Consider the following 18721-nt stretch of genomic DNA (forward strand, 5'->3'; position numbering starts at 1 on the left):
ACCGAGGACCTGAAAGGCATGGCCTCGGCAGCAGAGGAGTCATGGCTTCAGCAACAACAACTCTGCCAAGAGGTCACTTCTCTAGAGGAAAGGTGTTTTGCCCTGCTGAAGGACACCAAACTCGCGGAGGATAGGGTCCAGTTGGCCTGTGAGGAGTGCCTACAGGAGTACAAGGACTCTGCTGAGTTGAAGGCCAAGATTGAGCAGGCCTGTGAAGCGCGAATTGCGAAGTATAAGGCTTCTGATGCGATGAAAGAAGATCTATACAATTCAACCTTCCGCATGTTTGCCTCTGGGTTCAATCAAGACCTAAAGGCAGCTAGGGATGCCCCTCCACCCCGTTGGCTCACTTTCAAGCTTCTGAAGTTGATTCTGACGGCGATGAGGTGCGCTACGGGGAGGATGATAACCCATTACCTAAAGGAGCTCCTCCCCTGCCAACTGAACCCCAAAGAGAGGATAGTGTAAATAAACCTTTAAATGACCTTGTTAGTTCGGTCTCATCTGTTGTACCTTTAAATAAGTAAATAAAGATGTTTATTTTTTTCCACTTCGCTGTTGTACTTTTATTCTTTGCCTTTATATTTTTTATCTCTTTATTTTGATGTTTGAATGTATGGCGATCTCGGAGCGCATAGTTGATAATGAATTATATTCCACCCGGGCATATGCCTTATTTATACTTAGACTATTTTCTGCACGGGTTGCCTTTTGGCTTTGCCGATCTACTCAAACCTCTTAAGACTTAAACCATTTTCTCCATCTGACTTGTGAGTTTCTTCTAACTTAACTTAACCACAAAAGTCTTAAGTCGGATGCTCACTTAACAAATTTCAACTCATTGAACTTTACTTAATTAATGGACTAGGCTGTCTCTTCTAGGACTTTGCCAAACGAACTGCCCTGTGCTAAGAGTTCGGTGTCTGACTAAGCTTCTGATTTGCGAGTTTTTCTTATTTTAATGAGGGCATTTTCTTTTTTTGCTCACGACCTCCTTCATATTATGAGCTCGGTCATATAATACTTAGAATAATAACTTGTTTGTATAAGTGTCCTGGGGGAGATGATTTTTTGAGTCTATTCCTGTTACAAGTCCATACACTTCACCCTTCTCGATGTAACCTTCTGACAGACAGTGTGGGTTGAGCTGTGTGTCCCGCTTGGATGGGGAGCTCGGCCTTCTATCATTTTTTCCACACTTAGCTTTATTTTGCTTGGGTGATCACATATTGTGAGTCTGTCCAAACTGTGAGTCCATCTTGTCTAGCGAGTTCGGGAGCTCGAATTTTTGCTTTCGATTTTTAAGTACCTTGATCTCTTTAATGAGGTCGGACTAGCTTTCCTACTTTCGTGCTCAGCTTAATACAGGCTGTACTTCAGCTCGTTTGTTTTTGTTTTCATTTTGTCTTAGTCTTTTCTTGTGCAGGGAGGCTTGGAGCCGTTATTTTTCTTTGTTGATTTTTCTCTTTCCAGCTCAGTCGGGCGGTGCTAGCGGTCATTGTCCGGGTCTAGTCAACTTCCTCCTTGGGTTTTATTTCCCTCTGAGCTTGGTTTTGCATAGCTTAGCTCGGGATTCAGGCTCTTTGGCCTTACTGTCGCTTTCAGACTCTTTGGCCTTGCATGGGATTCATGTTCTTTGGTCTTACTGTCACTTCCAAGCTCTTTGGCCTTGCACGGGATTCAAGCTCTTTGGCCTTACTGTCGCTTCCAGGCTCTTTGGCCTTGCACGGGATTCAAGCTCTTTGGCTTTACTGTCTCTTCCAAGCTCTTTGGCCTTGCACGGGATCAGGCTCTCTGGCCTTATTGTCGCTTCGTCCTCTCAGCTCGAATTTTTTGGTGTTGATGGTCATTGTCCGAGACCAGTCACCCACCTCACTGAGGGCTTCTATCCCTCTCATCTCAGTTTTGTGGTGTTGGCGGTCATTTTCCGAGGCCAGTCACCCACCTCACTGAGGGCTTCAATCCCTCTCAGCTTGGTTTTGTGGTGCTGGCGGTCATTTTCTAAAGCCAGTAACCCACCTCACTGTGGGCTTCAATGCTTGTTCTTCTTTTTTAAGAAATAATTGAGACACATAGTGTGATAATAATAGTCTTTCTCATTCATTCATATTTTTAGAGTACAGACATTTTTAGAGTACAAGGTATTACATTGTATGTATTTTAAGGAAAGTACCTCTTCAGATGTTGGATATTCCAAGCATGAGGTTCCGAGTTCCCTTATAGGTCTTCAATCCAGTATACTCCAAGCTTGACAACTTTAGTTATCCTGAAGAGGCCCTCCCAGATTAGTGTCAACTTCCCTACTGTTGCTCTTTTTCTCATGGCTTCTAGTTTCCTCAGGGCTAGATCTCCAACCTTTAGGCTTTTTTCCCTAATCCTCTAATTGTAGTTGCGGGCTGCTTTTTGTTGATAAGCGACTGTGCACACTTGAGCTTGTTCTCTGATCTCCTCTAAGGCATCCAAATTGCTTCTCAGCTTTTCACCATTAGTTTCTTCATTATTGAATTGGACACGGTGAGAAGGAATTTGCAGCTCGATAGGGACTACTATCTCGGTGCCGAATGCTAGTGCGAACGGTGTTTCCTTTATTGGCATCCGAGGGGTAGTCCTGAACGCCCATAGGATGCTATTGAGTTCGGCCGCCCAATTCTTCTTTGCTCCATCCAGTCACTTTTTTAATCCTTGAAGGATGGCTCGGTTCGTGACCTCTGTTTGGCCATTGGTTTGAGGGTGGGCTACTGAGGAAAACTTGTGCCAGATGCCCATGTTCCTTGTGAAATATTTGAAGGTCTTGTAGTTGAACTGCTTGTCGTTGTCTGAGATAAGCATCTTCGGTATTCCAAATCTACAAATGATGTTGTCCCATATGAAGTCTATCACTTTGTGTGCTGTGATGGTGGGGACGGCCTCAGCTTCAGGCCACTTTAAGAAGTACTCCACAGCTACTATCACAAACTTCTTTTGCCCCATGGTTTTAGGAAAAGGACCCAGGATGTCTATGCCCCACTGTGAGCATGGCCATGGGCTAGATATGCTGGACTGGGGTGTGGTTGGGATGTTGATAGCGTTGGAAAACCTTTAACATATGTCACATCTCCTGACAAATTCTTTTGCTTCTTTTTTAACCGTAGGCCAATAGTAGCCCTGCCTGAAAATTTTATTTGACAACGTGCCTACTCTTTCGTGTGCTCCACAGACCCCCTGATGTATCTCCTCAATCACCTTGGCTGCTTCTTCTGGACCCACACATCAAAGCCACGGGCTGGATTTTCCCCTTCGGTATAGAGTCCCCCTTACTGCTTGATAGTTCTTCTTTAGATAACCGACTAAGCAGGTCTGCTTCTTCATTCTCCTCTCGAGGTATCCTCTGGTATTGCAGAATAATTTTCTGCTCTCCGAGCTCGGCGTCTACGGCTTTCACCTTTGCTAGGTACTTCTGCATGGTGGGATCCCTTGCTTAGTATGCCCTGTAATTTGATTGATCACCAGCTGGGAGTTACTGCTTATTTTCATATCAGTTGCCCCCACTTTCATTGCTATCAGCATTCCGTTTATTAGAGCTTCGTATTCTGCCATATTATTAGAAGCTGTAAACTCCAGTAGCAGGGCATAACAGACTTTGAACCCTTCAGAGCCTTTTAACAGTATTCCAGCACCACTGCCTTCAGCATTAGACGCCCCATCTACAAACAACTTCCAATTGAATTCTTGTGAGGGTTGTCCTTCGCTCTCTCCTTCTGCTGCTCCCGACAACTCTCTATTGAGCTCTGGCTACTCTTCATTGAAGGAGCACTCTACTATGAAGTCAGCAAGGGCTTGAGCTTTGATGGCTGTCCGAGGTCGATATTCAAGGCAGTGTGGGCTGATTTCGATAGACCAGGCGAGTATCCGACCTGATATTTTCGGCCTGTGAAGAATTTTCTTCAAGGGTTGATCTGTCATCACAACTCCCTGATGGCTTTCAAGGTAGACTCTGAACTTTGTTACTGCCAATAGCAGGGTGAATGCCAGTTTCTCTATGTTTAAGTATCTGACCTCGACGTCTTTGAACACCTTGCTGACATAAAAGACTGGCTTTTGCTCTCCTCCTTCTTCCCTTACTAGCACTGCACTTATAGCTTTCTTTGAGGCTGCTATGTAGATCAAGAGTTTTTCCCTGGCTAGTGGGCTGCTGAGCACGTATGGTGAGCTCAGGTATTGCTTGAGGCTCTTGAAGGCCTGTTAGCAATCTTCTGTCCACTCGAAATTGGGTACTTTTCTCAATTTCTTGAATGATGGCAGGCACCTTTCTGCAGATTTTGACACAAATCGGTTAAGCGCTACCACCCTACCACCCTCCGGCCATTCCTAGCATGCTTTAGATGAACTAGATGAAAATGGATTGAATGAGATCGTGATCAAGGATCTTTATTAATTATTTTATTTTTATCTGTTATATATATATATATATTCTAAAGAAATATATTTTTAATTATACATTTTAAATTGTGACTATACTAGTCTAATTTTAAGTTATAAATTTTTTGTATATTAAAATTGAATGAATTTGATTATGATTGATTTTGTGATATTGTGCATTGAAATTTGTAAATATTTTGATTCAGTGACGTAGAAATTACTAACAGATATGCAAAATTATAAACAAATATATAAATTCAAAGTGTGTGGAAATTTAGAAATAAGTTTGCAAGTCGATATTCTATTATAGTTACAAATGGAAAGAATATACACAAAATAGAGTATAAACACTTTGTAATATAAATGAATTTACAAATAAATTATCCATTTGTAAATTAGAATCCATTTGTAAATATGAAAGAATGTACTAATAAAAAATCTATTTGCACTATAAACGAAAATTATGTTTGTGAATCTATTTGCATTATAAACGAAAATTATGTTTGTGAAGTTGTTTATAATATAAACGACTTTTATAATATGTTTGAAATAAAATTACATACGAAATTATACGATCAGATTTTTTCTGTTTATATCGGTTTGTAAATTTAATTATAAATAAAAAATATTTTAATTAAATAATTTTAAAATAAAAATAAATTAGTGAATTCCTAATAACAAAATTCTCTCCGTATAATAATTAAAAAAAATGAAGAAGTTTGCTATCTGTTATACACATAATTAAAGCTGCTATTTCTATTTTTATTTTTTAATGAATAAAGGATTTTTCTGTTTAGGGTAGCTTGACTTAAAAAAATAGTTTTATCTTTGGTCAATTAGTGTGAAAAATTTATAACTTAACAGTGAATTAATTTAAAATGTTAATTTTTGATATAATCGTCTAAAATTTTAAATATTTAAATTTTTTTATCTAAAGTCGATTTTAATTTTAAAATGAATGTGACATACCACAATGACTCTCTTTATAAAAAAAAAAAAAAATTACATCACTCAACACATATGCTAATCCAATTAATCCCTAGTCAACTACTTAACCAAAGGTTATTAAGGTAATTTCTCATTCTAACCCTAAATCAAAACTCTCCCCCGTTTTGTCTTTTAAGAGACGAAATTGACTCTAAAGAGAGCTTTGTGATTTCTTTTTCCTCTATATTGCAGCTGTAAGATTTCAAAAATGGCTAATGAAAGTGCAGGTTCCTCAGCAGCAGCTCATCCCGTCAATTGTTCAGTGCATAATGATATTACATGTCATATTCACCAAGAAGGAGATTCTTGTGTTGTCTCTTGTGGAAGGTAAATTGTTGTTCCATTGCTAATGCTTGATGGGTTAAGATTATTGAGCTGATACTCTTATGGATTTTTTCACACCAATTTTGCTCTTTATTTTTTATAATAGCTTTTTTTTTTTAAATAAAATTGTTTACAACTTTTTATTATTTTCTCATAAAACAAATATACTTTATAAAATAATCATTTTTCTAAAAAAATTATTTATCGACATAAAAAAATTCAGACGTTTATAATCTTTTGATTAAAAACTTTAATTTTTTGCATAATATTTTTATAAATATTAGTACAAGTAATAATATTTTTATACATATATATTTTGTTAAAGATTGTATTTATTTGCTTTTGTTATATTCTAAAATTCATTTTTACTTTTAAATGATTTAAAAATAATTATTTTAATTTTTTTTAACAAAATTTTCTATTTTAAAAATAGTTCTCTAAAAATTATATATATATATATTTAAAATAAATTAGAAATAAATTAAATATCATTAAAAATAAGAGAGATTTACAATTTAGTTCCTAGGTATTGCCATTATTAATAAGTCAGTTCCTGCATTTTCAGAAATATATTAAACGTCCTTATTTTTTCTTTCCGTCAACAAAATAGTCCTTCTGTCTATTTTTTTCATTAAAAATATAGCAAAAACCAAATTACTCTCTTTTTTTCCTCCTCCTTCTTCATCTATTTTTCTTCCTCTTCTTTTCCTTCTTTGGTTCTTCTTTGGTTCTTCTTCTTCTTCTTTTTCTTTAAGGAGGAGGAGGAGAAGATTTTTCTTCTTCTTCGTCATCATCTTCTTATTCTCCTTCTTCTTTTTCTTCTTCTTCTTTTTTCTTCTTTTCTTCTTCTTCTTCTCCTTCATCATCATCCTCATCTTCTCCTTCTTTTTCTTCTTTTTTTTTTTCTTTTCTTTTTTTGAGGAGGAGGAGGAGGAGGATGTATTATTTCGTTGACGGAAAGAAACAATAAGAACGTTTTAATAGATATGAGAAAAGATAAGGACGTTTTAATAAATTTCTGAAAATGTAGGGATTGACTTGTTAATAATAGCAATATCGAAGGATTAAATAAGGGGTTTTATTTGAGAAAAAAATTGGATTTTAAAAATTTTTTCTCTCATCATTTATCTGTTTTTAACAGAAAAGAGAACGGAAAAACTATTTCGTTGACGAAAAAAAAAAGATAAGGATATTTTAATAGATTTCTAAAAATGTAGGGACTGATTTGTTAATAATGGCAATAATTAGGGACTAAATAGAAAATCTTTCTAAAAATAAAAGATTTTCGTGTTGTCTCGGCTAACCATATAAAAAATTACTTTAATGCGTAAAGTAATTTTCTTATATATATATATATATATAGCTGGATCGAAACATACACCAATATTTACAGGATGATGTTGCGGGTTTTAAAATTTATCAGATTATAACTTTCAATGGTACGTGACATTGTAATCCAAGTTTCTTCTACGGCACAACAATTTGTCGGATTGAAGAGGTCTGGTCTTCCAGTCTATATACCAAGAAAGTTTAATAAGAGAAATATTACTTTGGCCTCAAAAGGGCACTGGCCTAAATAAGAGTAAAATTTATGGCCTAAATAAGAGTAAAATTTATGGCCTCACAAAGTCATTGGCCTTTAATCTATAAAATTTATAACAATCACAAGCAAATAATACAGATTTCTGATGTGGAAGTTCTGCTTGAGCTGCAACCACAGAGCATACTTAACAAATTAACACAAAGGTTTTAGGTTCCTGCAACCTTAATTTGGGATCCCCAGAATTAAGTCTGAATGAGGAGGGAGAAGAGAAAGGTGCTGTCAACACGGGCTTATATAAGTAGCAGATATAAAATATGCAGAAAGTAAATAACATAAAACTTACTATGATTTTATTTATACTTGAAGGTTTTACAAAGTTTCTGAAAACTGATATATAAATTTTACAGAGAAGTGTGAAGATAGAGAAAATAGAGAGAGGAAATATATATGTGCCTTCACAAGGGGAGAGGCTCCCTTTTTATAGAAAATTTTTAGACTTTTACTGTTGATTCACGCGGCTTTTACTGTTCATAAATAGTAACTTGTACTGTTGATGAATAGTATGTCAGTAACTTGTACTGTTGATGAATAGTATGTCTATGTCTACCACCTGCTTTTACTGTAGATGAATAGTATGTCTGCCACCTGCTTTTACTGTAGATGAATAGTGATTTCGTTTTTGTTTTTACTCTGATTCTGATGATGAGGACGATGAGGTGTCCCGTTTCTTTTTTCCTTTTCCTTTTTTCTTTACTTTTTCTTTCCTTTTTCTTTTACTTTGTCTGTCTTGCTTTTAATTTTTATTGTTGGTAATATCCCATAACAGTCATCTTCATTGCTGTCACAGTGAGAAGATGCCAAATTTTTACTGGAGGATGACGTACTTGACGCTGTCGACTCTGATTCCGAACTTGACTGTTTTTTAAGCTTTCTCCTGCTAGATTTTTTCTTTGGAGCTTTTTTACTGGAAGAGTGTTTTGACGATTCTTTACTACTGGACTTTCTTTCTTTTAGTTCCTCGGACTTTACTGTTTCTCCTGAGCCCAATTGGCTAAACATCTGTTGACATATCATTTTATATTCTTCAGGAGTTTTAGTTGTTCCGAGCATAGCTTGGCACTGGGCCTTTTGAGCCCCAAATAAAGACTCTCCTTGCAAGGCCAATTTACTAGCGTAAGATATTGCAGGAAACTGGGCCTTTTTAAGAATCCAATTTTTTACAACAATTTCAGTGGTGAAATTTTTGAATGATCCCACTATTTTACTTTGTGATTTTTTACTATGGCCGGAATATTTAATTCCGTTGTATATTGAAAATCAAAATACCATGGGTATACCCATGAAATAAAAAATTGGGTACAAAAATACATCAAGGGGGTATATATTTTTCACTTGGATGAGGTTTATAATGAGTTTTAAAATACTGATATACTTGGAATACTTCTGGTGATAGGACCTCATCAGTAATACCCCTATATTGCCACCATTTTAAAAACCAAGTAGGAAACTTAGTGGTGGTTTTAATACTTTGTTGGTCAAAATATATCAACCACGAATGAGTAATGGTTGGGTTTTGAATACAAAAAACATTTGTCCATGCATCTATATAATCAAAATAGTTATACAAGGTATAATACTTTTTTAAAGTTTTAAACTTTGTTGCAGTGTATAAACTCAAGATCGGCCAATCTTTTGGATGGACGACCCGTTTTATTTGAATGGAAGAATATGCTATTATTCTTTTATGATGTTTATCAAAATTGTATTTTATCCGGGCTGAACCAATTTCTTCTAAAATACTTTGATAATACTCCTGAGGCTTTGAAATATCTTTTGGCCTGAAAAACCAATTCTCATGATAATTTTTTCTAACTATTTCCCAAGGATTTATGTCATTAAAACCATGTTCTATCTCTATTTCAAAATCTGAAATATTCTTTAAAAACCATTTATAGACACCAGAGTTATAACCTTGAGAAGATTGGATTTTTGGAAACCCACAGCCTTCAACGGATTTGATAAGTCTTTATTGTCTACCGTTTGAGACAGACTAGCCGTACCATGAGCGGGTACGATCACTTTAGATTTAGAAGCCATACCTGACTCTCCGGAAGAGGAGGCTATATTTTGCAAGGCTTTAATCACCTCCGGTGATTGACTTAGTTCTTCGATCCACCTTTTTAAATATTCTGGAGTTTTATCTTGGGGTTTTGTGATTTTACTGGGTTCAGAAGGTTTTACAATGGTTTTACTGATTTCTTCCGAATGTTCAAAAATGGCTTTAGATGTAGAACTGGAGCTGGACTTTATTTCCTTCTGTTTATTCTTCTTTCTTTCCATTTTGCTGTAAAAATTCTCGAGTCAGAAAATTTGGTATATTATTATTACTACCTTTAATATACTCTATCTCAAAATAAAAAATACTTAAAATTGCTTGCCATCTAGCAAAAATTTATTTAGAGGCAAGGTTTTTAACATCTTTCTTTAAAACATCCTTTGCTGATTTACAATCAATTCTGATTAAAAACTTTTTATTTAACAAATCATACTGGAATTTATTTATACAAATCACAATACTCAAAATTTCTTTTTTTAATAGTAGAATAATTTAATTGGGCTGAATTCCAATGTCCTGACGTAAATTGAATTATATTTTCTTTACCATTTATCTTCTGTTTTAAAATTCCTCCATATCCTAGGTCTGAAGCATCCGTCTCAACTATTTTAAAAGCTTCTGGGTTAGGAAGGTATAAACACGGGATTTCTTTTACTAGTAATTTTATATGTTTTATAATCTTTGTATGTTCTTCATTCCAAGAGCTTGCATTCTTTTTTAGCTATCATGAAGAGGTTTTATTATTCTATTTGAATTTGGATAAAAATCTATGACATAATTTAAACATCCTAAAAATCTTTGTAACTGAGTTTTATTGGTTATTTCATCTGGGAACTTATCTGCGAATACCAATGTTCTTTCAATAGGTTGAATAATACCTTGTTCTATATAATAGCCTAAAAATCTGATTTTAGTCTGAAATAAATTCATTTTAGTTTTACTTAGAGCTAACCCATTCTTTCTTATTATCATACAGAAAGTCCTTAAATGTTTAAAATGTTCTTCTATAGACTGGCTAAAAACTAGGACATCATCTATATAAACTATAATAAATTTTGAATAAGGATTGAATATATCATTCATAATTCTTTGAAATTCTGACGGAGCATTTTTTTAATCCAAAAGGCATCACATTCCATTCATACTGTCCAAAAAGGACTGTGAATGCCGTTTTATATCTATCCTTAGGGTGAATCTGAATCTGCCAGTATCTTGATTTCATATCAAATTTACTAAAAATATTTGCATTAAATAACCTATTTAAAAGCTCTTTTTTTATTAGGAATCAGATACCTAATCCATTTTAATGTTGTATTTAATGGTTTATAATTTATAATTAACCTTGGTGTATCTCTTTCTATTTCTGCACTTTTATTAACATAAAAAGTTGCACATGACCAGGAACTCCTTGATTTATTTATTAATTTTTTATCCTCTAGTTCTTTTATTTCTTTTTTACAATGTTCCATCAATTCTGGTGCCATCTGGATAGGTCTAGCCTTAGTTGAAATAGTTTTTTCATCAAAACCTTCTTCATAAGGCAGGTCTATTATATGTTGTCTCCTATTCCAGAAAGCATTAGGGTGTTCTGCACATAATTCCTTTTCTATATACTCTTTTAAATTCTTTATCTTCTCTTTTATATTTTCTTTTTCCAGCTGAGTTTTAATCCTATTAAAATGTATACTATTCCTTAAATCTTTTAAATCTTCTGATTTAGATTTTATTATGGAATTTATTTCCATTGTCCTAATGGAATGTGCCTTGATTAGATTTAAATTTTTTCTCTTAGGCTTTTCTATGAAGTCCATTTTAATCCTTTTACCATTTGTTTTAACTTCTATACAATTCTCTTTTACCAAATAGGGTGTTATTAGATTTATAAATGGGGTTCCTAGTATTACTGTGTGATTTATTTGTTGTGATAATAAAAATACAGTTTTTATTTCTAAATCCTGATTTATAATTAATGCCTCTGTCTTTCCTAATATATTTAGACTAGTCTTATTTGCTGTTTTTAATTTTTCTTTAGTCTCCTGCCAAAACCTTTTGGGTACTAAGCTTGACTTTATACAATTTAGGTCTGCTCCTGTATCAAACAGTGCTATAGTATCTATATTAAAGTCTTCTGATAATTTAATTGTTAATTTTATCAAATATTTTCTAGAAGTTATTTCCTGTAGTAATAATATAAAATTATTATCTATCTCTTCACTCTGTAACTGGTTTATTTTATCATCTTCTTCCTCATCCTCATTTTCCTCATTAGTCGAAGATGATTCAGAAATTAATTATTCTTCTAAAAATTTTATTTTCTTCGAATCCTTCTGAAGTTGATTCCTTAATTCTTTTACTTCACTTTTTATTATCCTGATTTCCTTTTGTAAATCTTCTATAGAGGCTGTCTCCTTTGGTTTTTTGTTTTTACTTAATATTTTAGTTAAATCATAAGTCTGTTTTTCTATTTTAGGAATGATATTTTTAACTTCTTCCGATTCATCAAAACTTTTAATTAATCTTTTAAGAAATTTTTCTTTAGTATTACTATCCTCTATACTATTTACTAATTCCAATAATGAACTCTGTTCTTTAGTTAGAACATTTATTGAATTTCCTGACGAGCTAGTTCCTATCTCATCAATTTGGTTCTCATTTTCTGAAAGATCTGACTCTGTAGTTTCTGAGTCTATACATAACTCCTGAATTTTATTTATTATTTCTTCATCTAAATCTAACTCATTTAATTTTTTATTAAACTTACAAAACTCAGATGTATGACCTTTCTTATTACAATTATAGCATATTAAATCTTTAAACGACTTTTTATTCTGAGTTTTATTTACTGGTGCTTTCCTTCTATATTTTTTATAGGGTTTATAATTTTTCTTTTTATAATATTCTTCTTTATTAGGCTTTGCTATATATTTCTTCTTATAATACTGATCCTTTTTATAATATTTTCTAGGTTTAGATTTAGAACACTGACCATTACAGATTTTATCCTGACTTATCCCATAATCAAACTGTTTACAAAAAGATCCTAACTCCTTTATAGTTTTATGCATTTCATATTTTAAAGTTCTTTGCAATTTTAAATCATGACATATCTGCAATCTTCCTTTTGAATTATACTTACTATCTGTCCATATGTTAACTTACTATAAGGTATTGGATTTCCATATTAGTTCTTTATATAATTTCTTACTTTCTCTCCTAAGAAATAAGGAAGTCCTGCTAGAGATTTTTCCTTCCAAAAATCTTGATTTGAATCTTCTCTTAACATTAGTCTTGTTAGGAATGTGGTTTTGTAATACTGAAAATCACTTAATTTTTTACATTTTAAATTACTTAATAATTCAGCATTTTTATCTTTTAAGAGGGATGGATCTCCTATAAAATGTAATGAGATTGTTAAAATTAATGTGGATACTGCATCCTGGATGGCTTCTCCTAATTCATTATATATAGGTTCTCCTTCACTATTTACTTGAACTGAATTTAAAATTTCTAACTGCTGTATATCAGTTAGATGGTAATCCCACCATCCTTTTACTTGTCCTGTAAATCCTGCTACTAATATCTCAGCTATTGCCCTATCTGAAGCAAAATACTGGATTTTATATGCATTAGCTGCCATAGTCATCTGCTGTAATAAACTTAGAATATTATACTCAGACAATCCATCTATATTCCATTCATAAACTGTCGAAGCATTATATTTGAACTGGGAGGTACTAATTGGTTTGTCTAATAGTCCTAAGTCTGGTACTCTACTTACTATTTCCCTGTGTGATATAGGATTTATTTCAAATTGCTTTATGTCTTTTGACTCTGGCTGGCTTGAACTATTGTCACTGTTTGACTTGGTTTGAATCTGACTCTTCTTCTTCTATAACGTTTATATTCCTAGACTGGGGTGTCTCTAGAGCTATATTTTTAGTAGACTCTGAAGACTCTATCTTACTTAACTGATCTTTCAAATTTTGTAAAAATTCATTTTTATTACTCTTTAATTCCTTTTGATTTGAGCTAGATATCTGATATGGTTTAAATATATGTGGCTTTATCTATTTTTTCTCTCCTATCTCTACATCCTTTTCTTTTAATATTCTTTCTATCTTTTTAACTGAGTACCTATACATATTAGGCTTGTTAACTAAAATTATTCTGTTCTATGACCTTTTTATCTGTGTTATTTTCTTTAGCTACCTTATATGGTGCACAAATTACTTCACTATCTCCATGCTTTATTTTACTAATCGTTTTAGGTGGAAAGTCACTCTGAATTACCTTATCATTTACAATCCATTCTGGCCTTTTATCTCTTTCCGTTATCGGATTTATACTCTTCTTTTTTGTTAACTTAAACCATTTGAAGAATCCTATTTCTTCCTTATTCTGACTAATATAATTAAGATATTCTTCCTTTAAGTCTTCAAACTTATATCTTTTAACTATTTTATTTAATTTACTTAGTTTTTTTGTCTTTGTTATTTCTTTTAGAAACTTCTTTTCAATTTTTCTTTACTAAGAACATTCAATTCTCTATTTATATTATTTATATTTTCCGTAATGGGAGATGCTGAAGGTGATGACGGGGATGAAGGAGCTGTCTCAGCCTGCTAATTTAGATAATTTTCTACCGGATTATATACTGCCTGGAGAATTGAAGAACTATAATCTACTCCTTTCATTTTAAGCTGTCTATCTGGGATATCTGATGTAGAAAACCTGGGTTTTACTATGGTCTGGATTATCGGTTTAGGTTCATCTCCTTTATATGTAGCATATATAACCGAGGGTAGGTTTGAGACTCTACCTATATCTTCTGTTACTTCTGAAGATGAAGATCCTGTATACCTAGTACTTGTACTTCTATTAAATTTTAATGATACTTTACCATCCTCGAACTACTCAATTTTACTTAGATTTGTATTTGGTTTTACCTTTTCTGGTTTTGGTGGAGGAACTACTCCTTCTAAGATCCATTCATCTGGCAAGGTTATATCTTTCCATTGAATTGTTTTAGGAATTACCGTATTAGTTTTAGTTAAATCTGTCTATAAAAATCTTGTCTCTCCTAACTTAGGCTGTAGCTTATATTTAGTTCTAAAGGCTGAATTCATAGCTTTATAATGTATTTTATATATTAATGCTATCGGGATGGAACCTTGTTTCATCCTATAATTATGAGTTTTTACCTCTAAAACAATACTTTCTAAAATATTTAAATCATTTAATGAGATTGTCATATCTGGATATACTTCAAAGGATATGGGTCCTTCACTGAGACTTGTCTCAACAGATCCTAACAGAGAATCCTAGAAATTTAGAAATCTTGCATCTCTTACTACTGCCAATATACTAGTATTTAATCCTTCCCTAGTTAAAGGCTTTATTCCTACTTGGATTAATCCTATATGAATATACTTATACTTTTTACTTCTGTGATGATTTAATGTTTTAGCTGATAAAAGAGTTATTCTTTCAAAAGGTCTACTTAACTAAAAGTCTCTTTCCTCAGTTTTTATTACATAATCAGTTTTAAAAACATTAAATTTTGGGATTTTATAAATTTGTTCTTTATCTACTTTAGGAATTTCCTACTCATCTATGGCCTTTACAAAATCTTCCAAAATTAACTCATTTTTTATTTATTACTCTTTTAATTTCTGAAGATTTAGAGTCATCTGATTTTATTGTACTTGCTGATTTACACAAAAAGGATCCATTCTTAAAATTTTGAATTATGTTGCAGCCACTGCCTATTATACCCTAAAGACGCCTAACACAATTGGCTAAAACGGGTTCAGTTGGCATACCCAAAACATACATTTTCAAAATTTTTCAAAATGAATTCTTTATTATGTAAACATGCTCATACACCAAAAACCTATGGCTCTGATACCATTGAAAGTTATAATCTGATAAATTTTAAAACCCGCAACATCATCCTGTAAATGTTGGTGTATGTTTCGATCCAGCTATTTGTGCCTCGACTAACAGCTTAAGTTTTTGGTCTGGTGATAAGCGCCTTAGGCCTTACGGCAATAGGGTATTATTAGATTTATAAATGTGGTTCCTAGTATTACTGTGTGATTTATTTGTTGTGATAATAAAAATACAGTTTTTATTTCTAAATCCTAATTTATAATTAATGCCTATGTCTTTCCTAAGATATTTAGACTAGTCTTATTTGCTGTTTTTAATTTTTCTTTAGTCTCCTGCTAATATATATATATATATTAAATACAATTAATACATAAATAAAAATTAAATAAAATATTGTAATTAATTATGCCACAAATTAATCAAAAACTACTAAAAACAAAAAAATTATGTAAATTAATATAATTTTAAAAATTAAAAATAATTTTTTTATAAGTTATTAACCGATAAATCCGAATTTACACTAAACAGATCTATGAAAGGGCTAAAACATTTGTTTTCAAGTTTTAAAGGTTATCCATAAAAATGAATTTAATAATATTGATAGTTCTAAATAAATTTAAGAGTAACATGTGAAATTATGCCACAATTTAAGAGTAAAATGTAAAATTTCTATTTTAAAAATAGTTCTCTAGAAATTGGAAAAAAATGTTTTTAAAATGAATTAGATACTGATTAAACATCATTAAAAATAAAAAATTTCCGTTTTATCTCGGTTGTCTATATAAAAAATATTTTAATGAGTAAAGTAATTTTATTATTATTATTATTATTATTATTATTATTATTATTATTATTATTATTATTATTATTATTATACAGAAAATATAATTAATATATAAATAAAAATTATATAAAATATTGTAATCAATTATGCCACAAATTACTAAAAACTACTAAAAAAATTATGTAAATTAATATAATTTTTAAAAAATTTAATTAAAAATAATTTCTTTTATAAATTATTCGGTGTTCAAAGTCCACCAAATCGACAAATTCAAATTCACACCATTAAAAAAATAAAAAATACTTTCTTTTAAGTTTTAAGGTGATCCATAAAAATGAATTAATAATATTAATAGTTCTAAATAAATTTAAGAGTAAAGTGTAAAATTATGTCAAAATTTAATTAAAAAAACTAAATAACATATTTTTAATTAATTATGCCACAATTTAATTTAGAGATTACTCAAATAAGAAATATTGTATTTAAATTAATACAATTTTGAAAAAATCTCGATAAAAATTAATTTAATAATACTAATAATTAATTATTCTTTAAAAATTCAAATAATAATTAATTTAAATTAACGTTCTCATATTCTTTCATTCTCTTCAACACCAATTAAAAATATTTTATTGAAAATATTTTTGGTCAATATTCTATCTTCTCATATTCTTTCGTAATTACTAATATAATTAATATGAACTGTAATTAAAATAAAATAAAATAAGAAAGTTGACCAAATATATTTATTAATAAGATTTTGTTATTTGCCACATATATTTATTAATTAATATTACATATATAATAATATTAAGGCTGCTACATCTATATACATATATAAACATAAACTAGTGGGATGCATTATTATAAAAATAATTTATTTTTCATTATTTCACAAATGATATTAACAAATCAAATTCTCCAAATGTAAAAAATAAAATCATATTTTTTAATTAAAAATTACTTAATTTTCTTTTTAATCATTAATTAATTTTTTGGAATGCGTAAACAAATATTATTTTTCGTCAATCAAATGGGACTTTAATTTATACTATTTATATTTTTTTAATTTTATAAGATAATGAAGACGGCTGCTATTTAGAGAGCATAATGAATTTAATAGACTAACTTAATAAAAATAAAATTTATTATATCTTTTAAAAAAACTTCCATAAAAGTTTGAGCAGTCAAAGTCTCCCCTTGCCACCTTTTGCTCCAACTCTCCCTATTTATATGTGATGAGATGGAGATTAGAAGCAGCAAGAAACAAGCATGAAAGATATGTTCTTCTGTCTAGCTTTGCTCTTTTCATTTCTTCTTCTTGCCTTCAACTTCTTCTTACGAAGAAGCACACAACACAGAAACCTTCCGACATCCCCATTTGCTCTTCCAATTATAGGTCATCTTCATCTTGTCAATCTTCCCCTCCATAGATCTCTCCATGCTCTTTCGCAAAAATATGGTCCAATCATTTCTCTCCGATTTGGTTTCCGTCGAGTGATAGTTCTATCATCGCCGTCCATGGTGGAAGAATGCTTCACCAAAAATGACATTGTTTTCTCCAATCGTCCTCCCTTAACCATTCTCAAGTACGTTACTTACAATTGCACCACCCTTGGAACAACCTCATACGGTGATCACTGGCGCAAACTCCGCCGGATAGGCACTCATGAAGTATTTTCATCGAGTCGTCTCAATGTCTTCACAGGCATCCGGAGGGACGAAATAAAGATTTTCATGAACAAACTCTATAGTGTCTCGAGCCATGATTTTGCTAAGGTAGTGTTGAGACCAATGCTCATGGAGCTAACCTTTAACATAATGATGCGCATGGTCGCTGGGAAGCGATACTACGGCGAGGAAGTGACTGCAAACGACAAGGTAGAGGCAGAGGAATTCAGAGAGATGATAGCGGAGATGTTTAAATATACTGGTGCCTCATATCTTGGAGATTTCTTGCCTTTTTTTGAAGTTGATTGACTACCAGGGTTTTTTGAAGAGAGTGAAGAGACTTGGCAAGAGAAGATAGATTCCTGCAAAATCTCATTGACGAGCATCGTTGTGCAAGTCCTGAGAGAAAGAAAGATACCATGATCGGCCATCTTCTTTCCATGCAAGAGTCACAACCAGAATATTATACAGATGACATTATCAAAGCCCTAATTCTGGTAGTAATGATGATGATGCATCTCTTAATTTCTAAGCATTTCATCTTTTAATTTATGTATATGTTTTAGCATTTAGTATATGAAACTTAGCCTAGATCCAGCAATCATAGACTAAATAAATTGTAGGCACAAACAATTGGGTCTCCCATGAAAACAAAAAAGATTGGATTCATATATTTATACCTTGCAATTGGCTTGGTGTAAGATGGATTAGATCTATCTAAAAATTTTCAGTATAGAAAAATACTTATCTTTAATCAAGTCAATTATAATGTATAGACAAGTGGATCTTTCATGGAAAAAAAATGAAACCTACATATTTATGCATTGAAATTTATGCATTGAAATTTGTTTGATCCACGACGGATTATATTAGATAAAAGTTTTTCATATGGAAAATATTTATCTAAACTTGATACATCATAGACCGAGTTAATAGTAAGACACAAACAAATAAAGAAAAATATTTGTTTAGACCCGATCTATCATAAATCAATACTCCAAATCAC

The 18721-nt window shown here is 31.9% G+C and overlaps 1 pseudogene; it reads left to right on the forward strand.

Annotated features, from left to right (window-relative positions):
• The first annotated feature begins 17316 nt into the window (after positions 1-17316).
• On the forward strand, positions 17317-18263 carry LOC122723063 (annotated as a pseudogene).
• The last annotated feature ends 458 nt before the right edge of the window (positions 18264-18721 follow it).

The sequence above is a fragment of the Manihot esculenta genome, chromosome 2 (genome assembly GCF_001659605.2).
Source record: "Manihot esculenta cultivar AM560-2 chromosome 2, M.esculenta_v8, whole genome shotgun sequence".
Classification (NCBI taxonomy): Eukaryota; Viridiplantae; Streptophyta; class Magnoliopsida; order Malpighiales; family Euphorbiaceae; genus Manihot; species Manihot esculenta.